General features: G+C 37.8%; 1 long non-coding RNA gene across 4 annotated transcripts in view; it reads left to right on the top strand.

Moving 5' to 3' along the window:
- The window catches only part of LOC140497599 (uncharacterized), a 293,457-nt gene that overhangs the window by 19,734 nt on the left and 249,891 nt on the right, over positions 1-23,832 (top strand). For 2 of the 4 annotated variants that reach the window (XR_011964746.1, XR_011964745.1), the window contains one exon: positions 15,455-22,405. The exons of the other annotated variants lie outside the window; for them this stretch is intronic. This is a non-coding gene — a long non-coding RNA (uncharacterized lncRNA). Of the gene's footprint in view, positions 1-15,454; positions 22,406-23,832 lie in introns of those variants that run through there. 4 annotated transcript variants of the gene reach the window in all.

Below are 23,832 nucleotides of genomic sequence, written 5' to 3'. Positions count from 1 at the left end.
TAATGAGGAGTCATTGTTTGGGGACCTAGGGTCGAAAACAATTAGTGGAGGCCTCAGCTTCTGAGCTTTCATGTTGGTGGATAAATCCCATAAACCTCTTAATCACGCCCAGATCCAGCTTTCATCTACCTTTCCCAAGAGGGGGGCTATCAAAGTCATTCTTGAAGTTGGATTAGGCCATGTCAGTGCTCTGCAGTCTTCAGAGGACGGCATCACAGAAATCTGATTAATCGGGAAGGAGCCTAATGTTGCCCAACAAAGCATGGAGTGAGGTCAAGGTGACACAAAGGTGAGCTAGAACACTGTATCTGTAACATTCTTGTTGCAAAAAGAAAGATCAAACTGTGTGTTTAAAAAAAATAGAAATGAAGATGAAAACATTCCCTAACAATGAGAGCTTTTTATAAGAATTACTAAGAGAAGGTTAGACTTTCAAATGCATTCAATTCAACAAGTGTTTATTGCATGTCTGTGTGCCAGGTACTGTGCTAGGTAGTGCGAGCCCAAGGACAAAAGTGAAATGGTCCCTGTTTTCAAGGAGCTTATATAATTAGGAATCCACATTTAATCAACCCTGTTTTCCTAATAGAATATGTAATCTCCCATAGTAATCTCAGTGTGCTATCACGTTACTCAGTGACCCATCTAAAATACTCTTAGGCTTGAGGCAGATGGGTAGTTAAGCTCGGAGGATAACAGAGCACCCCTACCACCTCATTTCCTGTATCTCTATTTAAGCCCAAAGTTAGCAGCCATCATACAGGGGAGTCAGCCATCTCCACTTTACCAACACTAACTACACACTACCACCAATGGACAGGGAAACTCAAGGACCCTGAGACTAGAAGCAGCCTATGCTCCCCCACTCCCTGGCTCTGGTCTTGCTTGTAGGCTAGTTTCTACTGCCTATAAGAAGTGACCTGAAAAGTTCCTCTGCAGGTGCTGCCTTCTCAGCAACTAAAGACACCCAAAAGAAGCTTCTTACCACTGAAGGCCTTTGTGCTATCCAATGGCTCCATGTTAGAAAAAATATGGTTTTATTAAAGGAAATGACAATAAAATAGATGCATTATTTTCTGCTCTGCCGCTGAAGCCTATAGATTGCTGGCCCTTTCCATCTACCCTGCAGCTGCAAACTACCTCTATGCGTTTTCTTCTCCTGTGAGAATGTGAGCTGCTGGAATGCCCGAATTGTCTTTCTTCTCTGTGTATATCACCAAGCACTTAGCACAATCAATTGGTACACATTTATTAAGCACTCACTGTGTGCCAATTTCTGTGCTAAGGTCAGGGGATACAAAGATAAAATGAAATAGCTTACATTTTAATGGGGAGACAAAATGTGTTTATATAAATATATGAATATGTACAGCTTTATAAAAGAATCAGTACAAAGAAATACAAAGTGGTTTCATACAAGGTATTTGGGAGGGTGGGCACAAGAAGCTGGGGGAAGCAGGAAAGGCTTCCTGCTGAAGGTACCCTTGGTGTGGGGGAGTCTCATTCATACTTGATTAGAGTTAAGTGGGGGAGGGGGGAGTAGGTGGGCAGGAACAGTCAGTTTCTAGCTTCATAGGCAACTCTCAATTTCTTTAGTTAATTTTTTAGCCAAGCATTTCAACTTCTAGTAACATATTTTGGAACAGTAATTGTCTATAGGTTCAGGTTTATCAGAAAACAAGAGACATCTGGTCATTTTTTTCAAAGTATTTGTTAGAATTATGGATCATTTTGTTTTTCCCCTCCCATTCCCACCCATAAGAAAACTTGTTTTCAGTCCTTGGAAAGGTGGTGACTCTCCAGGATTTTTCATTGAATGAATCTCTCCGAACTTGTGGTTGTCTCTGACTGTAAATTACAAAGAGGAGTGACAGTTTCATCAGTAATCACTTGGCTTTGTTCTCCTTTATGCATTTGTTATTCTAGAAAGGTATTCAGATTTTGCACATTCCTTTTCTCAGCATTTTAATGACAATGCCAGGCTTCTAAATAGGGGAAAGTGTGCTCAAGTTGTCATTATAACCTTTGTGGTGAAGGGGGGAAACAAACATTTATTAATCACTTACTATGTACTGGGCACTGACTGTGCTAGAAAGCATCCTTATTACTCAAGGTTTATTAACTGGGCAATTACCATATTAGCACGGAATAAAACCGTTAAGATTACGTGCTTGACAATTGTTGGGAATGAGGTAGCATTCCCGTGACTCATTTTGGTTCTATGGTAAAGGCAGCAAATTTCTTATTAAGTGAATCCCTCCATGCCCAGCCTCCGAGGCAACATGATGCAGTGGAATCAGCGCTGTATTTGGGACAAGAGGACCTGGGTCTGAATCCTGACTCAGCCATGTCTATTTGTGCTACTCTGAGCGAATCTCTTAATCTCTGTGGGTCTCAGTTTCCTCTTCTGCAAAATGAAGAGGTTGGACTCAGTGGGAGGCTGCCGGCTCTGTCTCTGGTTAAAATTCTTTCTGTAGAGAATTCAGTAACAGGCCGCCTGGATCAGCTATGGGTACAGGATGGTCACCACTGTACGCCCATTATCGAAGGCCTAGGGAACTACTGGGGTAGAAATTCTTTACAAAGGTAATACAGAAGTGCTGTGGATTAAAAAAAAAAACCTTGGGTTTCTCTCTTTCTTTCTTTCTCTCTCTATAGACATATGCATCTTTATCTATATATCTCTATCTAGTCACATCTATCTCCATCTCTCTATATAGACATATCTATATATCTCTACCTTTTTAGACATATATCTCTATCTGCCTGCCTGTCTGCCTGTCTGTCTGTCTGTCTATCTATCTAGATCACCCATGTGCCTGGTTGGGAACAGCAGTGCAGATAATCCAAATTGATGATGGGAGGAGTTGAAATAATTTTTATTGGATTTAGGAATGAATTTTGATATTCATATTTGGATTTGGATTGTTAGACATTGTGGAAAATATGATCCTTCAAAAAATGGTGTCTATGCCGGAGGAAAGGGGAACAGGGAACTGGAAGCCAAAGGTGTGAAGCTGGAGCACCTGGGAAGTTCTGTCACTTTCCTTTCCTCTCCTAGCCCCTTGTTCAGCTTCTCCTCCAGTCCCTGTGCATGTTGTGAATAAAGAACGGAAACTCCATGGTTGATGCCAAGCATCAGCATTAGGAAGAGCAGGCTTCTCTCTCGAAACTTACTAATTCATACCTTCCCTGTGGTGGGGAGATAATTAAGTGTTTGCTCTTAAAAGGTTTCATCTTCTGGCTTCTGGAGAGAACCTGTTTATTAATTTATATTTAATTAAGCAGAGTAGGTAACAATGTCAGTAAAAATTTGGAAGCAAGATTTATCGTGGGTAATAAAATAATCCACCCATGGTCGGAGAGAGTTGACTGTCGCATTTACCTCCCCTCTGACAAGCTGTATAGCAGAAAAAAAATGAATCCCTGGGTTTCAAAAGCTTCCAATCCTTCAAACTCTCTTATTTCATTCAATTTATTAGCCCCTGGTAGAGTGAGCTGTGCTTTGTATATAACCTAACCTCTATGGTTTCCTGTTTTTATTACTGGCCTTATTAGCACCCAAGATGATGAAAGCTCCCATTTATATAGAGCTAAAGACCTGTGAAGTACTTTCCATATAGGGACCTCATTACACACATGATCTCATTTGATTAACAACCCTGTGAGGTAGGGGCCTTTGTTTTATAGAGGAAGAAACTGTGGCCGGGGTAATTACATGATTTGGCCAGGGTTCGATAGATCCAGGAACATTGGTAGGGAGTTTCAAAGAGGGAATTTCTCCTTACCAATGAGAACTGTCCCAAATTGGAATGGGCTGCCCATGGAGGTGGAGGCTCCCCTCCTTGGAGATCTTTGAGCCCAGGCTCTCCATTTTTCACTTAGCTTCCTGAGTGATCTTCCTGAACTGTAGGTCTGTCCAAACTCCTTCCCTACTTAATAAACTCAGCTGTAAACTAGTTTTATCCTTGACTGTCAGGTCTTTCCCCTGGGCAAGAAAATTGTGTTTCAGCTTTGGGGATTCTTTGGCCCCCTTGTTAGTGTGGATGCTTTCCATTTTTTAAACTTCTTTAATAAATGGTGTTAATTAGAAATGATATCTTTATCCACATCTAATATTTTAATATGAATTGCTTTTTGAATAGGTCATGTTGGATCTGTTTAATTGCATGTAATTTATGAATGTTTATTCTTTCTAATTTGCTATTGATTGTGACCTTTGCTTTAATGAGTTAGATATGTATTTACAGAAGCATCTTATGTACTATATCATTTTCTTTTTTTTAATTTAAATTTATTTATTTAAATTTTCAGCATTCATTTCCACAAAATTTTGGGTTCCAAATTTTCTCGCCATTTCTCCCCTCCCCCACCCCAAAACGCTAAGCATTCTAATTGCCCCTATCACCAATCTGCCCTCCCTTCTAACATCCCTCCCTTCCCTTATCCCCATCTTCTCTTTTGTCCTGTAGGGCAAGATAACTTTCTATACCCCATTACCTGTATTTCTCATTTCCTAGTTGTATGCAAAACAATACTCAACAGTTATTCCTAAAACTTTGAGTTCCAACTTCTCTTCCTCCCTCCCTCCCCACCCATCCCCTTTGGGAAGGCAACAATTCAATACAGGCCATATCTGTGTAGTTTTGCAAATGGCTTCCATAATAGTCGTGTTGTGTAAGACTAACTATATTTCCCTCCATCCTATCCTGTCCCCCATTACTTCTATTCTGTCTTTTGATCCTGTCCCTCCCCATGAGTGTCAACCTCAAATTGCTCCCTCCTCCCCATGTTCCCCCATCCATCATCCCCCCCACCCTGCTTATCCCCTTCTTCCCCACTTTCCTGCATTGTGAGGTAGGTTTTCATACCAAAATGAGTGTGCATTTTATTCCTTCCTTTAGTCGAATGTGATGAGAGTAAGCTTCATGTTTTTTCTCTCACCTCCCCTCTTTTTCCCTCCACTGAAAAGTCTTTTACTTGCCTCTTTTATGAGAAATAATTTGCCCCATTCCCTTTCTCCCTTTCTCCTCCCAATATATTTCTCTCTCACCACTTAATTTCATTTTTTTAATATATGATCCCATCCTATTCAATTCATCCTGTGCGCTCTCTCTCTCTCTCTCTCTCTCTCTCTCTCTCTCTCTCTCTGTGTGTGTGTGTGTGTGATCCCACCAACTACCCCGATACTGAAAAAAGTTTCAAGAGTTACAAATATTGTCTTTCCATGTAGGAATAGAAACAGTTCAACTTTAGTAAGTCCCTTATGATTTCTCTTTGCTGTTTACCTTTTCATGCTTCTCTTGATTCTTGTGTTTGAAAGTCAAATTTTCTTTTTGGCTCTGGTCTTTTCATCAAGAATGCTTGAAAGTCCTCTGTTTCATTGAAAGACCATTTCTTCCCCTGAAGTATTATACTCAGTTTTGCTGGGTAGGTGATTCTTGGTTTTAGTCCTAGTTCCTTTGATTTCTGGAATATTGTATTCCACGCCCTTTGATCCCTTAATGTAGAAGCTGCTAGATCTTGTGTTATTCTGATTGTATTTCCACAATACTTGAATTGTTTCTTTCTAGCTGCTTGCAATATTTTCTCCTTGACCTGGGAACTCTGGAATTTGGCCACAATGTTCCTAGGAGTTTCTTTTTTTGGATCTTTCAGGAGTGATTGGTGGATTCTTTCAATATTTATTTTGCCCCCTGGTTCTAGAATATCAGGGCAGTTTTCCTTGATAATTTCATGAAAGATGATGTCTAGGCTCTTTTTTGATCATGACTTTCAGGTAGTCCCATAATTTTTAAATTGTCTCTCCTGGATCTACTTTCCAGATCAGTTGTTTTTCCAAGGAGATATTTCACATTATCTTCCATTTTTTCTTTCTTTTGGTTTTGTTTTATGATTTCTTGGTTTCTCATAAAGTCATTAGCTTCCATCTGTTCCATTCTGATTTTTAAAGAATTATTTCCTTCAGTGAGCTTTTGAATCTCCTTTTCCATTTGGTTAATTCTGCTTTTTAAAGCATTCTTCTCCTCATTCGCTTTTTGAACCTCTTTTGCCAATTGAGTTAGCCTATTTTTCAAGGTGTTATTTTTCTTCATCATTTTTTTGGGTCTCCTTTAGCAAGGTGTTGACCTCTTTTCATACTTTTCTTGCATCTCTCTTATTTCTCTTCCCAATTTTTCCTCCACCTCTCTTACTTGATTTTCAAAATACTTTTTGAGCTCTTCCATGGTCTGAGACCATTGAATAATTTTTTTGGATGTTTGGGATACAGAAGCCTTGACTTTTATGTCTTTCCCTGATGGTAAGCATTGTTCTTCCTCATCTGAAAGGATGGGAGAAGATATCTGTTCACCAAGAAAGTAACCTTCTATAGTCTTTTTTTCCCCCTTTTTTTGGGCATTTTCCCAACCAGTTACTTGACTTTTGGGTCCTTTGTCAAGAGTAGGGTATACTCTGGGAATCTGTAAGTTCTCAGTTCCTCCAAAGTGGCACAATCAAGTGTACACTGGTCTGGGAGCAGGACAGATTTTTGCGCCCAGAATCTTAGCAGTTTCCTCTCCACAGTCACCTGGCCTCCAGTTCCACCAAACCAGCACTGGGGACTGAGATTCAGAAAAGCTGCATGGGCAGGGCTGCCATTCAGTGTGAGATAAAGATCAGCTCCCTCAGGGCCTCTACACAAGGCTGAGGTAATAATTAGCTCCTCAGTGCCCCCAGGGGTTTTTACAATCCAATAATGAATGCAGGCTGCTGTAGGGCTGCTGTGGGAACTGCTGCCACCCAACTGATGTGGCCTCTGCAGCCGCTGCCTAAGGCTGGAGCTATGGGAAGGCCCTTCTCCCTTCCTGGTCAGCTGAAAAAACCCTGTCACTGATCTTTGGTGCCTGTGGGTTGAGGGATCTGCGAACCTGCTGCTGCTGGGACTGGGGATTCCAAGAATGGAGATTTCTGCCCCTGAGGGCTGTTCGCAAGCAGAGCATGGCAGTCAAGGCTGGGCTGGGCTCTGCTCAGCATCCAGTGCAACAGACATTTCCCGTGGGCTTTTCAGATCACCCTGGGATGGAAATCTCCTCCACTCTGTTGTTCTCCGCTTCTGCTGCTCCAGAATTTGTTGAGAGTCCCTCTCTACAGGTATTTTATGGGCTGTGTGAGGAGAGCCTGCATATGTGTGTCTTTCTACTCCGCCATCTTGGCTCTGCCCCCGCTATGATTTTCTAATCTATTAGCTATTTCTATTTATCTATTTTGTTATTTTAATCTGTGCATATATATTTTTATTAAGCTGGGAGCTCCTTAAAGACAGTCACTGTCATTCTCTCAAATTCCTATTTCCAATATGTACCATACTATATATTTAATGAATATTGATAAATTTAATTCAGCTACACAGTATTAAGTGTATTCCCCTTTTACTTCTCTATCTCCTTCTTACATTTTGCTCTTTCATACCTTCTTTTCTCATCTAACTGTAGGTTTTCCTCAAAATCAAGCACTTAATCTTATTTCAGTACTCCTTTTATTTAGGAGGAGGAAGTACTCATCCAACCTCATTACTTTAAATATGCCTTCTATGCTCATCCATATTCATAATCTTAGATGTCCCACTGCTTTCTGGATGTATATACTTGACTGTCCAATTATCACTTCAACCAGTTCAAACCAGTTCAAGCACTTGTAAACAGTCTAAAACTGAACTCATTAAATATTTTCATCTCAAAACTGACCCTCCATTCCTCACTTGTAATTCTTTGTCAGGGCTCTTCTTCCTGCCGTGCTGGTTCAAACACTTTAATCTCTTCCTCCCTTGAATTTCTTATTTGCTACTAATCACCATGTGTGGATGAAGTGTAGCCTGGTATAGTGGCGAGAAAACTGAGATTCATTTTTCCTGATATATTCTGATTGTGTGACCTTAGGCAAGTCTTAAATGACCTTCTGGTACCTCAGGCAACTCTTTAGGACCTGAAGTTGAAGAGAAGGTGCCAACCTATATTAGAAGATTGAGTTTTCTCCTACATGAGATCTGTATAACAATGAAATTACAGGTCCCATCTCTATCCCTTTATATTCTTTATGTTTTTTCTTTGAAATATTTTATATCTGTTCCTTCTATCACATTCTTTAATTGAGGTCATAATTGCTGCAGCACCTATAAGACTGGCCTCTTTTCCTCTATGCCCTCCCTGGTCTTACTGGGAATTTATAAATTTGGTTGTGTGTTGGCTAAGTAGTACTAACTTGTCCTGGTGCTTAAGCCTCTACCCCTTTAAGGAAAACAAAATAGCAGCCTGCTTCTGACCCCAGATACCAGAGCATAATCTGGGGAATAAAAATATGGGGTCAGTCCAATAGGTCAATTAACCGGTAACTTTGAAAGACACAGGATTATCTTCAGTGTCAGGTCAGTGGGTCAATTTGTCAGTAGCTTTGAGAGACCTAGGATTATTTTTGGATCCGTATATCCCTGCAGCTGATAGGCCAAACTATATCACCCCTTTGAAGGACTCTACCCTGAATTAGCTGGCTCACAGCTCATAGTGAATATATCACTATTGTTTAATATTCTTTTTTTTTAATAAATTATATATTTTTTTCTACTTAATAGTATTTTATTTTTTTTCCAATTACATTTAAAGATAGTTTTCAACTTTCACAAGATTTTGAGTTCTAAATTTTTTTCTCCCTCCTCTTCTCCTCTCCTCCTTCCCCAAGATATAGTATTCAATCTGATATAGGCTATACATGTATAATCCCATTAAACATAACTCCACATTAGTCATGTTGTGAAAGAAAAATGAGAACAAAAGGGAAAAAGCACAAGAAAGAAAAACAAGCACAAAAAAGAGAAAATACTGTACTTTGATCTGCGTTCAGACTCCACAGTTCTTTATCTGGATGTGGGTAGCATTTACCAACATGAGTCTTTTAGAGTTGTCTTAGATCACTGTATTGCTGAGAGGATTTAAGTCTGTCAAAGTTGGTCATCACACAGTTACTCTGTACAATGTTCTCCTGGTTTTGCTCACTCCACTGAGTATCAGTTCATTGAAGTCTCTCCAGGTTTTTCTGAAATCTTCCTGTTTATCATTTCTTATAGCAAAATAGTATACCATTACATTCACATACCACAATTTGTTCAGCCATTCCCCATTTGATGGGCTTATCCTCAATTTCAATTCTTTGCTACCACAAAAAAGAGCTGTTATAAATATTTTTGTACATGTGGGTCCTTTTCCTTTCTTTGGTGATCTCGTTGGGAAACAGAACCTTAAAGGGTATGCACAATTTTATAGTTCTTTGGGCATAGTTCCAAATTGCCTTCCAGAATGGTTGGATCAATTCACAACTCCAACCATGCATTAGTGTTCCAATTTTCCCACATCTTCTCCAACATATATAATTTTCCTTTTTTGTCATATTAGTCACACCCATCAAACTGGAAAATATGTCAAAAAAGGATAATGATAAACATTGTTTAATTTTTTTATAGAAATAAAATCAGCTTTAAGTTTAAAACTTTGTTTGAGAATAGGGTATTTTTTTTCAAAGTAACATATGCTTTAAACTCTCATTTAAATAGTCTTTTTTTCTATAAATAAAGTTGCTTAAGTATAAAATATTTGGTAACATTCTATGTCAAAAATGAATGAAAATCAGGGGCAACAAGGTGGTGCAGTGGACAGAGCACGAGCCCTGAAGTCAAGAGGACCTCAATTCAAATGTGGCCTCAGACACTTAACACTTACTAGCTGTGTGACCCTGGGCAAGTCACTTAATCTTGATTGCCCTGCTTAAAAACAAGAATGGAAATCTCAATAGTGTAATTATATGAAAGAGTGTATCCTACACCGCAGTGGCTAAAGTGTCAGAGTTGGGAGTAAGGAGGAGCTGGACCTGGGTTTCAGCCCTTCTTCTGCCATTTAAAACCTATATAATGACCCTGGTATAGGTATAAAACCTATATAATGACCCTATATAGTGACCCTGGTAGCTTAACTTTTCTCAAGGTAGGACAACTCTCTAAGACTGTAACTTACAGACATGTTGCCCATGATCTGTATGGTGAAAGGAGAGTCCATACCTATAAAATAAAAGGTTATTTTTTAATATATCCACATATAATTTAAAGTATTCTAATTTTAAAGTAGATGTTTTCATGTCTTAAAATTTCATTCATAGAGGATATGAGTAATTTTTGATTTTGCAAAATCATTTTGTTTTTTAGTGTCCTGTTTGTGATTATTGAGTTATAGATGATTTCACTGCACACTTTTTTTAAACTGAAGTCTATATAACTATATTATTTATATAATAAAGATTTTTTCATGGGGGAGGGACAAGTCAGCAAACTTCAGGAATCCCAGCGTTTAGAATTCTTTATTTAATACCTAGACAACGAAATGAAGAATCATGAAGAACAATCCCCACCTGAGATAAACTAGGTGTGATCAAGAAAATATGGGATCAGATGATTTAAACCTAGAAAGAACCTTACAGGTACATCATCCAGCCTACTCATTTTAGAGATCCAAAAGCTAAGGCTGAGAGAGGGTAAGTGATTGACCCAAAGTCACAGAAAAATAACAGTGATAGAAAGTAACAGTGATAGCAATTGAACTCATGTCCTCTGATTCTAAAGCCAGTTTTCCTAGGTTCTTAAAAGCTGGTGGTAGTTTGTGCTTAATAAATTCTTGTTGATTAATTGATTTTTTTACTACCTCACCATTGCCTTCTGCATTTTGGCATCTTTTAGGGTGAGAGGCTCTGCTTCTGTCTTTTCATGGATGTGTGGTCTGACTGTGTGTGTGTGTGTGTGTGTGTGTGTGTGTGTGTGTGGTGTGTGTATGTTGGAGGATGTTCTCTGCTGGTGCTCACTGCTTATACTTTTCAGTACAGTTACCCTTGGATCATTCTCTCTTGTCTATCTTAGCTCTCTAGATCCTTATAACTGATCAATGTGGGACTGATGGCTTCCTATAGGCTCTTTCCAAGGTGGTGCCTCCAAAGCACATCCACAATATCTTAAGCCAATTAAGCCCTGACTCTGGTCTAATCACACTCCCTCAATGAGATATAAACGGGTCAACCACTACCTGGGCCCTGGAGATGTCTCCAGTCCTCTTAGTGGAGATGTGTCCACACCTTTGTAAAGGACATGCAACCAAAGTTCCACACTAAAAGGAGGTTGTGTGTTCACCCTTCGTTGCTGAAGAAGACCATGCCATCAGAGAAATGATGACATGACTTGCACTTGACTTTGTTTTGAGTGAGGGAGGGCTGTGCAGGTCACCAGCCTCACTTCTCCTCCAGAGCCATCTGAATCCAGTGACCAGATATTCATCAGAATGACTGCAGATGACCCAGGATATGGCAATTGAGATTAAGTGACTTGCCCAAGGTCACACAGCTAGTGAGTGTCAAGTGTCTAAGGTGAGATTTGAACTCCTGCACTGGTGCTCTAACCACTGCACCACCTAGCTGGTTAACCACAACTGGAAAGTATTTCAGGGAAGGGCAAAGGAGAAAGAAACAGAACACCTGGAGAGAAAGAGGAAATAGAAGAATAGTTTGAGAAACATCACAAACCTGAGGGATAGCTGGTGGAGATGGTAGGATCCAGTGAGGACATTTTTAAGGATAAGGGAAACATGAATATATTTATAGGCAACAAGGAAGCATCCAATAGGTAGTGAGAAATTGAAAATGAGTGAGATAATGGGCATGCTAGAAAGGGCGATCTGCTTAAGAAGTGGGATGGAATGGGATCAAGGGGTTCATATAAACAGGCACTTATTCATCTTAGACTGGTCCTTGGCTCAAAGCTCGGAGGAGGGAAGGAGCCATGGGAAGCTTGAGGAGAGAAAGAAGACATCTTGGAAAGTGCGATAGTATAGAGTAGAAGGATTACCTTGCTGCAGTGAAGGCCCAGTGGAGATTAGATAACAGCAGAAGCCCATGATTTGTTCTGGCTCCATTCAGCGACTCATGCATAGGAGCAAAGGTAGCCAATGATGGGGTCATCCAGGGCGGGCATTGAGCAAGGCACAATCAATGATGACACAACTACCATGAATTGGGAGTATGAGAGAAACCAATGGCATCCGAAAGAAGGCAGGACTCAATGAGGACCAGAAGGTGAAAGATGGAAAGAAAAATATGTAAGATGAAAAGCAGTTTGTGACTTAGGGATCAGGCATTCCAGAGGTCACAGTGGAAGGGCCCGGCAGATCTGAAGCAGGGCCTGGGGAGGGCTATAGGATTGGGGAGGATGAGAAGGCAGTTGGGGATAGGGAATGGGTTTGTATATCAGAAGTAGAAGGTTCAGAATCACGGGTATTGGGGAATTAAAAGGGGTGGGAAATATGCTAATCACTGAGGAATCAATTTAAACAATGTCTAAGTGGATGAGGAGAGGCCTATTAGATTAAGATTAATGAAGATTAATCTGAGAGTCTTTAGATTAGACTGCTCAAAGTCCTTGTCAGAGGACCCACCTTGTCGCAGGTCTTGGTGTTAAAGCCAGGAGACAGGTCACAGTTGGGGAAACAGAGATTCAGAGAGACTTTTCCCACTATGTCACACATATCTCCAGTTTAAATGGGAGGCCATTGTTCAACCCAGTTAAGAGGTTGTTTCACTTCCAAGCACTTTAAACATACTATTTTATAGATAAGTCATCTATATGCAAATCATTCTGATTTATTCATTAAAGCCTCAAGATCTACTGGCCAACTCATTGTTAACTTAGTTTAAATTATTGCCTATTTTGGGAAGTAGCAAAATTGCTTCTTTAAATGTATTTTCCTGCCAAAACTACTTCCCTAATTGAGACTGACCTTTCTCGCCTTGCTTTCGAAATTAGAGCAGCCTAAATTAATCATACAGACTAATGAACTTAATCGTTATTCTACTGTTTTAGTTGTAGAATGCTTTTCATTGTTTTCTAGACTCATTTCCCAGGTATTAGCTTATTTTATTCTCATAATTTTCCTATTGTAAGGTAGCTAAATTAAGTGCGAATACATTTTGTGTGGCTGAAGATAGCCTCTGAGAAATAGCTTGTATGAGGCCCAACAAGGTGTACCATTGTTCAGAGCAATGTGTGTGTTCATCCTTCATTGCCGGAGAAGACCATGCCATCAGAGAAATGATGACATGACTTGCACTTGACTTTGTTTTGAGGGAGAGAGGGCTGTGCAGGTCACCAGCCTCACTTCTCCTCCAGAGCCATCTGAATCTAGTGACCAGATATTCATCAGGATGGCTGGAGATGACCCAGGATGAGGCAGTTGGGGTTAAGTGACTTGCCCAAGGTCACACAGCTAGTGAGTGTCAAGTGTCTGAGGGGAAATTTAAACTCAGGTCCTCCTGACTCCTGTACTGGTGCTCTATCCACTGCACCACCTAGCTGCCCACGTTCAGAGCAACAGATAAGTCAGGAAGGCCCAAGACCAGTGCTGTCTCCAGTACTTTCTGTGTAGCTGAGTTTTCTGAGGAATGGGATCTGTAAGTGATCCCTTGTGGTTATAATTTTATAGTCCTATTAAATTAAAGTAATTATAGAATTGGAAATGCGACATATCATTGAAATAAAAATTGATTGAGAAACAATTGCTTCATGTCCACGTTATGCCTGTCTTCATCTGGAATTGCTTTTTTTAAATCTTCCTGACAAGAATTGACCTTGGTTTCTGCTTATATCCCTCACATCATCATCGCCAAGTACTTTTTGGGAAGAAGATCCTTTGTGAACAGCAGTGCTATGATAGGAAGTACTATAATGTCATCCATTCTTGTACCTTTAAATCAGTATTTGCTTACCAGCTTTGGGTGGAAGGGCATCCTTGTCATCCTAGGAGCAATTCTAGGGAATTGTTGTGTATCAGGGACTCTCTACAGACCTCTTAAACCAAAAGGCAAGAAAGTCAGTGTGAAGCCAGTAGCCCCTTGGAAGATTTCATCTTCCACACCTGAGGACGTGAATCAAAGAAGCTGCTTTGGTAATATTAATGCTTACCTTGGCATAGATGTGTTCATGCAGAGAGCTTTTTTCTGTTTCCTGGTTGGCAACACCATGGCTATCACAGGCGTTTTGTTACTACTCATTTTCTTTTTGGTTGAATGTAGTAAACCCTTGACAGCAGCCTCTCTCAATAGCATCTTGGGAATTATTGGTGGTATCTCCAGGCCTTCCACTGGATAACTGGCCAACACAAAATGAGGCCAGCCTTTTATTCCTTGTTATTTCAGTCTGGTCATTTTTCATTTTGGGGCTCTGTAGTTTGCCTTGAATTTCAGTAAGACCTACACTCATCTTGTGGCGTATTGCATTTTCAGTGGCCTCTCTTTTGTCACTATTAGTTCACTGGAAGTTGAAATCCTTGCTATCTTGGTGGGCCCTATTTAAATGCCCCAGATCTCTGGCACTGGTTACTTTATTCCAATGTTTCGTGTTTTTAGATACACCTGCTCTGGGAGGGAAGTTTTTTTTTCCTTTTGTACCTTTTTCTTAAAGTATGGCTTTAAAGTAAAAAAGTATCTTACTGTGAAGTCACATAGATGGCTGCTGCAGGATGCCAGGCATCTGTGAGATCATCAATGTCAATAGTTCCTCCAATGGTGTAGGTGCAGTCTCTCCAGATTTATACCTGCCCATGCTGCCATTCTTGTCTATGACATTCTAAAGATTGAATTGAACCCATGCAATCTAACAAGTATTCATGAATTGCCTATATATGCAAGGCAAGAGGTAAAACAGTATAGTGGATAAACAGCCAGCCTCAAAGTCAGAAAGATCTGGGTCAAAGAACTCTCTGCAGCATTCCAGCAGTGTGACCCAGCAAGTCACTTAACTCTTAAATACCTTGGGTAATGCTCTACGATTCTTAAGTTTCAGAGCTGGCGGCTTGGTGCCAATGGATAGAGTGCTGGACCTAGAGACAGAAAGGCTTGAATTCAAGTATGGTCTCATTCACTGAGTGATTATGTGACTCTGGGCAAGTCACTTAACCTCTGACTGCCTCAATTTCCTGATGTGTAAAATGGGTCTTAAAAATATCTCCTACTTCCCAGGTTATTGTGAGGATCAAATGATATAAAATTTTAAATCTGTAATACATCTAAAGCATTTAGCACAGTGCCACATATATGGTCCTTTCTCTTCCCTTTTCTGGTCTGTTTCAATTGAGAAAATTCTTCTCTATGGGCATCATGCACTCTTGAAATAACAAGCCAAATACAAAAAATTTGCTTTGATAGTTGCTAAGGATGTGAGGAAAAAAATATATCCCTGCCCTCAAGGAGCTTATGTTCTACTAAGGTAGATAGAGTATGCAAGTTTCATATCTCTCTAGTATGTACTTATATATACATACATGTGTATACACATATGTACACACACATACACGTGCCACTACAGTTCTGTCCAGTGTGCTGGGTCTTGGTTTTCTTCTAGGTCTTTTTGCAAAGAGGAAAAGATTCCCAGTTGAGAAGACAACATGAAAGGTGATTGAGGACTCCATTTTTCTCTTCGTATACTCTAATAGCTATCTGAAAGAGCACCAGAAAAGTAAGTAATTAAGAAGACAGAAGGGAAACATTAGTACATTCATCTATCCAGAGCAGGAACACACAAGAAGATGGTTAGAATCTGCCTGTGGGAACTAGAAGAAGGTGCATAAGGGGAGAGGTTAAAGCCAATATAAGCTCCCTTGGAAAATAGTCTAAAGTCTGAGCATACTGAGTGGGGATGTGCTAGAAACCTTGAATCCAGCCTGATCTCACAGGCTCTGAAATGTGCAGACACTCAGGGGAAATGTAGTTGGGATGGCAGAAATCACTGCAAGCTCCAGGAATGAGGTCTGTAGGAACTTAGCCCTGGGCCTTTGGGAACACATCCAGTCCCTATAAGGTCCAGGGATACAGGCTGAAGAATTCCTTGCCCTGGGTCATTCCAAGGCATTGCAGGAGACAGAGTCATGGTGAAAAGTCTTATCCAGCAGTACACTCCCTGAACAATAGAATATACTAAACAGAATTCAATGATTACATGAGATTAAAATATTGAAACAAAATCAGAACATGAAAGAAAATGTAAAGGAAAACTCAATTTACAGGGATAAGTAAATTGCAATACTGTATTAATTGGGGACCTCAATGGGTCCCTTTCAAGCCTATAAAAGTAAAAAAAGAGAGATCAATTAAAAATGAATTTAAAGATCTGAATAGAATTTTTTTAAAAAAAAGTTAGCTAAGGTACCTTTCTGGAGATTATTTAATGAGAATCAAAAAGTATACATGTTTCTGAGAAAATTCTAAACACTTCCATCAACAAAAAGGAGAAACAACAGAATAATGAATTGAACACTAAACTAAAAAAAAGATATATAGATGAGGGATAAATTTTAAAACTCCCAAATAAATACAAAATGAAAATTCAGAGAAGATATAAAAATAATTTGAGAAAACTAAGAGCTATTTTTGGAAAAAGCAATAAAATACACAAAGCATTAGCTACTTGATTTTTAAAAGAGAGAAAAATAAAATTGCCAAAATCAAAATTGAAAAGGGATTCACAAATGAAGATGAAATAAAAGAAGTTATTAGAAGCCTGTTCCAATTATATATCAACAAAACTGAAAATCAAAATGAAATTGATGAATATATTTTAAAATATAAAATTCTCAGGTTAACAAAACAAGAAGTAGAGAATTAATATAACCTAATAAAGTAATTCTCCATTAGGAAGGGGAAGTGAAGGAAATGGAGCAAACAAATTTATGAGTGAATTCAATCACATCCAAAGGACAATTGATTCTAATATTAAATAGTTAAAAATAATAACTAACATTGATATAGTGTTTTTAAGTTTGCAAAGCACTTTATAAGTATTAACTCATTTTATCCTCACAACAACCCTGGGAGAAAGACTATTTTCATGCCAATTTTACTGGTGAAACTGAGGCAAATAGCAGTTAAGTGACTTATCCAAGGTCACACAGCTGTTAGATATCTGAAGCCTGTTTTGAATTTAGTTCTTTTGGACTTCTAGTTCTGGGTTCTATGTTCTGTATAGCATAACAAAAACAGAGAAAGAAGGGATCCCCTCAGATTCCTTCTGTGAAACAAACATAGTTTTTATACTTAAACCAGAGAGAGATAAATCAGAGAAAGAAAATGATAGATCGATATATTTAATGCATATTGATGTAGAAATGTTGAACAAAATATTAGCAGAGAATATAATATGACTTATTAAATGACTAAATTTTGACTAGATTTGTTTTTTTTATCAAAGAATATAGAGTTGGTTTGATTAGGAAAATTATGAACATAATTGACCCTATTCATTTAAAAACACTTCGTTTTGTAGAGGCAGAAAAAGCTTTTGACAAAATATTATAGTTATTTATGTTGAAAACTATTCAAAAGCATGGGGAAACAAATACCTTTCCTTAATATGGTTAATAACAGGGATAGGGAGAGGGACTAGACCAGTGGTTTCTTTGGTATAAGGAACTATTGGATAAGGCAATTCCCTTTATTCATGCTGATTGACACTTTCTTTGCAAGTTAATAGTCTTGTTGAGTACACTAGAGCCAGAAAAGGTTACCACAAGAGAGGCACCCACAGTCACAGAGTGGATATGTCAGAGGTGGAATTGGAATCCAGGTCTTTGTGTCTCTGAGGCTGGTTATTTATCTCACACTGTCTCTTATGGTAAGTATTATCTATCTATCTAAATCCAAGAGCTACCAGTCTCTGTAATGAAGAACTACCCTAATCATCTTTCCAGTAAAACCTATATAAAGTAAGAATGTCCATTGTCACAATACTATTTTTTATACTTTTAGAAATTCTAGTTATAGAGCTATGCATGAAAAAGAACATATGGTAGTGAACAAAGAGAAAACATATGCCCTCACTTTTGCAGGTGATATAACTGTTGACTTGGGGAATTATAGAGATTCAACTACAATGAATGAAACCATAAATTCAGTAAAATGACAGGATGTAAACTCCTCTCCCATCAGTCTTTATGTAGAGAGAGATTCAGAAAATGGGATGATGGGTACTAAGAATTACGCAGTTTTTGATAATTTATGAACAAAACTACTTCTTGGTATTCTAAACATAGATAACCAAGACTACATATAACTAGAAGAATTAAATTCTATTAATATTGTCACTATAAATGAGATCAGGGTACAAAAAGATGTCACAGTTAAATGAAGTGATGGTTTGCAAGTTCTCCTTGGAGAGTCAAATCAGTGATTTAGTAGAATTGACGTTTGTTGTGCATCCAGAGGCCAAAAGTCATAATTCCAGGGGACAGTTGTTTGTCTTATATTTGAATGTCCATGATAAACATTATCAAAAATATCACCATGAAAATAATGATAATGTAAGTACCAGTATCTGTTGCAAAGAATGTAGGATTGGGGAACTTCTCTGAAGAACATAATAAAACATTTCAAATTAACATTCATAATGGGTGACTTCAATAGAAAAATGGCATAGGGGAGGATGAACAAAAAATAAGTTGTAAGATATGTTTCAGGAGGATAAAATAAGATAATGAACGTATTAAACTGTAGACCATAGAGAAGCTTATCCATAAGAAATTCTTTCTTTGAGAGAATAGTTGGGAGAGTCTGGACATGGAGAACATCTAACATGATAACGAAGAATGAAATGACTATTTTTAATAGACAGGAAGTGGCTCATTCCCAAGTGTGTTAACTGTTAACTGACACATCATTGACATTATTTTAAAGCTCAAAATTAACTTGAAAATAGAAGAAAGGATGAAAATGGAAAATATATGGAATGCAATTAAAACCACTTTCATCTGATTTATATAAATGAGCTGTCGACCCTGAAAAATGAGAAATCAATGAAGGAACACTAACATTGACACAGATTAAGAAGTTTAACAGTTATAAAATAATTGCTATGGTGAAGAAACCAAAAGGTCTTTGAAACCACTTTCACTAGCAAACATTTGATGTCCTTGTCAAGTCAAGACTTATTCATTCTCCATTAGTCACTGTTCTGTTTGTTTTTTTCCTGCTTGGGGATTGTAGAAGGTTAGAAATCAGAATATTGAAATCAATGTCTTTTTCCTAAAAGCTACATAAAAATTAGGTAATTTGTTTAATAATTTATGTAATGAAGTTGGACAAAAAATGGATGTTTTTACCTTTTTCCATTTCCAGAGGTAGCAAAATAGTTGTTTTTTTGCTATTTTATAGCCAACCACTGAATTCCAGTTTTGGTAAATTTAGCACATTTTCCCACTACATTTTATGCACATTTTATTTTCCTATGAAGTAAAAGATGTATTTTGTCCACTGAATTTCATAAAATCAGAGACTTATAGACTCTTAGTTTTATAAAGGATGTGAGCTTAATACGTTTTGCTGCATTCCTGGCAAGGGGTCATCCAACCTCTTGCTTGAATATTTCTAATGATGGGGAACTTAATAGCTTATGAGGCAAGTGATCTCATTTTTAAATAGCTCTTAACTGGCAAGAAGAACTTCCTTACATCAACTCTAATTGTTTTCTCCTACTTTCAATCACCATTCCAAATTCTTTTTTCTGTAACCACATGGAAGTAATCTTCTATGTGATAGCCCTTAAGATACGTGAAGACAATTACGTTCTTCTTTCCTCAATAGAATATAAGTTCCTTTAGGGAATGAAGTCTTTTAATTTTATTATTATATCCATAGTGTTAACAATAAATCCCTGATGAAGTGAATTGATTGTGTTTTAACAAAGTGTATGGATGAACATACATATTCATATGTGTGTGTATGTATAATATATATATATGTTAAATCATTAAGTGAAAGTAATTAGTAGAACGAGCAAAGATAAGCACAATTACTAGAACAACATAAATGGAAAGAATGATAACAAAAAATCAGAACAGTAAAATGATGTCTAAACTTGGCTCTAAAGAAGAGATATGAGAATGTGTTCAGTAACGGCATTTGTATGTCACTTTAAAGTTTATAAAGCACTTTACATATGCTATTCCATTTGATATTCTCAGTGTCAAACTCTCTGCAACCTCATTTTATAGATGAGGAAACTGAGCCTGAGAAAGTTTTAAGTGTCTTTGCAGGATCATAGAGCTAGTAAATGTGTTAGGCAGGATTTGTACTGGGGCTTCCTGACTCCAAGTTCAACACTCCATCCACTTTGCCCCCTTACTTCCCAGAGGTTGGGACCTCTCTATGTGGAACACTCATAGGAGTGTTCCAGAGCCAGGCAAGAGTCTGTGGTTAAATTTTCATTGTGAGTGGAATGCCTTGGAAATTGGTAAACATTACCAGTCAGGTCTTGATTTGTTGTTTTGTTGATTGCCTAGACTTGAGAAAGAAATGGAGAAACTGTTAATAATGGAGATTAAACTTAAAAGTGCCCTCTGCTTACATTTTCTTTTCTGGAGAGCTGATTGTTAAACATTTACCAGTGTACCACTGACTGCTTGAAACGTCAGACTGGATTGATGTGTTAATTAGTATTATTAAACTGTTTTCTTCTTTTTTTCTCCTTCATTATGAGGGAGAGGAAAGTCGGAGTAAGATATTTAGAAATGTGAGTGATGAGAAAAAAATAAAAATACTTTTAGCTGATTTAAAAGATTTATAGGATATCATGATTACCGACAAAAAAAATGATCTGAGCAATTAGATTTAATGTTTGATGGATAACCTACATACAACATTAAATTCAGAGGACAATATTTACATATGTATTTCTCCAAGATACATGGGTATAAAGTCATAAAACTGACTTCGTCAGCCAAATATGAAAACCCACCCTTATAATTTCTACCACACTTGTCTTAATGAACCCTCATGTCGTATGCATAACTGTTTGTGTTTAGATATGAAATGGACACATTCAGAAAGAGATTGATTCTCACATGGTAGCAGCACTGTTTGTAAATCAGATAAACTAAAAATTTCTTTTTTATAATTTGAGTGAAACTTCCTAGTAGGTTGATTGAAAAAAAATATTTACTAGAAAGTGAATCCATAAAGTCAATACTTAATAAAAATTTGCTAGACAATCAATTATTTTATGTACCAGAGGGACAGAATAAAATTAGGCTCAGGCATAATATGATTATGATTTTAATAGTGTATGATTTTTCCAGATGTGCTTATTGAAAAATGTATTCTCCAATGGGAGTGTTAGGAACAACTCACATGTGTGTGAATTCTTTAGAGATGAGGTATTTTAGGGGGAACTAATGGATATGTTTTCCTGTCTTCTTTTTTCTATTTAAATTTTTGCATATTTTAGCATCTTTAATTTGCAGTTGCTTTTATACATTGATAATAGGTGGATTTTTTTGTTATTTGTATACAACGCATGCATGTGTGTGTGCATGTATGTGCATGTGTATATGTGTGTGCTTGCATGTGAAAGCAATATTTTTGGGGAGAAGAGTGGTGGTTCTTGACCTATTATTTCATAGATTTGGGGAACTCCCAGTTGGTGTAAACTCTCCATTGACAAAAATCAGTAACTGATCTGTAATAAACAGACTTAGAAAGCTCCTTCTGAGCAGTGAGACTAAATGACTAATCACACAGGTAGTGATGCAAACCTAGGTGTTTCTGACTCCAAGGCTGGCCTTCTTACCACTAGGCCAAATCATCTTTCTTTATGTGTATGTGTTTTATAGATATATGAATATATAACTCATACATAGCACAGACTAACTACAGAAAGCTAAATTTGGAAGAAGTAGTTTAAATGGAAAATATTAAGGGATAGAGATAATTTTCTGTGTATTGTAGTCTGTGATATACTCAAAATAATAACATTCTCTATCTCCTAAAATCACATTTATCTTAGTAATTCCTAGGATATTTACTCAGTCACTTTGGGCCATTCACTTTCCTGTTTCTTATCAGTGGTCCCACTAAGATATTTTCTGGAACTTTCTTTTTTTGTCATGATTTTCTACAATAACTTCTGTTAAAACTATCAGAAAAACTATCAAATGTCATCATCTATATTATGCAATGAGGTCCAAGCATGCTGAGAAGAAGAAAACCAAACAGACATGGAAAATTAGAATATACGTGAAAGTTGCCTGTGGATTAAATAGGTGCTGTGTGTTACACAGCAGGAATTAAAATGTTAGTTCATGTTATTTTTGAAAATTGCAGAGTCAGCTTGAGGTAAAATGCCATCCACCTCCAGAGAAAGAATTATGGGATAAGAAGACAGAATGCAATAGACTGTTTTCTCTTGTGTTACGTCTTGTTTTGTTTTTTTTCTCATGGTTTTTCCCATTCGTTTTAATTCTTCTGTGCAGCATGATTGATGTGAAAATGTGTTTAATAAAAATGTATGTATAGAACCCTTATAAAATTGCCTGCTGTCTTGGGGAGGGAGGGGGAGAAAAATTTAAAACTTATGGAAGTGATTATTGAAAACTGAAAACAAATAAATTAATTAAGTTTTTAAAAATGTATGACCACTTACCAGATATTTACATGGGAAATTGACCTACTCTGTCAAATTCTGAAATACGGGCAAATTCTCTTAATTCTCTAGTGACTCAATAGATAGAACTATTCCATTTTCATCTTTGTATTGGTGGAATTTAGCCCAATGGTTAGGTATTTATTAAATGTTTGATGCACAGTAGGTATTTAATAAATGTTTAGTAAGTTATATTAAAAAAAAGAAAATTTCAGTCAGGCAAACCAACTAGTGCTCTCTATAAAATGTGTAGTCTTTGTGTATGAATATAAGGTACATTGGCTTAGTTACTAATCTACCATTTATAAGAATGTTCCTGCAACGAGTAATCACTATACATTTCTTTCTTTATCACCACATACAATGTGCAGTTGTGAGGACTTATGGAAAATTATGTCAAAATTTAGTTGCCAAGAGAAGTTCATCAGCATTCTATGTCAGTTTCATGACAACATGCTTGCCCAGGTTCTGGATAATGGCCATTGCGCTCATGCTTTTCCAGTCACCAGTGGAGTGAAACAAGTCTGTGTGATGGCTCCCATGTTTTTTTTGCATGATGTTTTCAGTCATGTTGACAAATGCTTTCAAAAAAGGATGAACACAGAGTCAAGGTCAGCTACCATACTGATGGTAAATTCTTTAACTTGAAAATGCTACAAGGCAAGACCAAAGTGGAAGCAGAGTTGGTGTGTGATTTTCTGTTTGCAGATGATTGTGCCCTCAATGCAGCCTCTGGAGCTGAGATTCGGCAAAGTATGGGTCTATTCTCTGCTACTTGTGCTAATTTTGGTCTAACAGTTAACACCAAGAAAACATAGGTGCTCCATCAGTCATCACCACAACATCCATACATGGAACCATTGGTTACAGCAAATAGAGAAGTTTTGAATGCTGTGGATAATTTCACTTACCTTGGTAGTGTACTTTCTAGGGAGGTACATATTGATAATTGCCAGAGGTTGCTCAGTGTATGGGAGGCTCCAATGGAAAGTATGGGAGAGAAAAGGTATTAGACTGACTACCTAAAAGAAGGTCTACAGAGCTGTTGTGCTGACTTCATTGTAGTATGCCTGTGAAACCTGGACAGTACACCAGTTCCATACCAGAAAACTGAATTGTTTGCATTTGAATTGTCTTAGGAAGACTTTGAAGATCACCTGATGGAATGAGATACCAGACACTGAGGTCCTTTCTCAAATTAAACTGCCAAGCATTCAAACTCTGCTTCAGAGACTGCAATTCTGATGGGCTGGCCACATTGTTTGAATGCAAAACATATGCTTGCCAAAAAAACTATTTCATGGAGAACTCAC

The sequence above is a fragment of the Notamacropus eugenii genome, chromosome 3, assembly GCF_028372415.1.
Source record: "Notamacropus eugenii isolate mMacEug1 chromosome 3, mMacEug1.pri_v2, whole genome shotgun sequence".
Taxonomy (NCBI): Eukaryota; Metazoa; Chordata; class Mammalia; order Diprotodontia; family Macropodidae; genus Notamacropus; species Notamacropus eugenii.
Note: the sequence above shows the minus strand (reverse complement) of the source record. Positions and strands in the feature narration are given on the sequence as shown.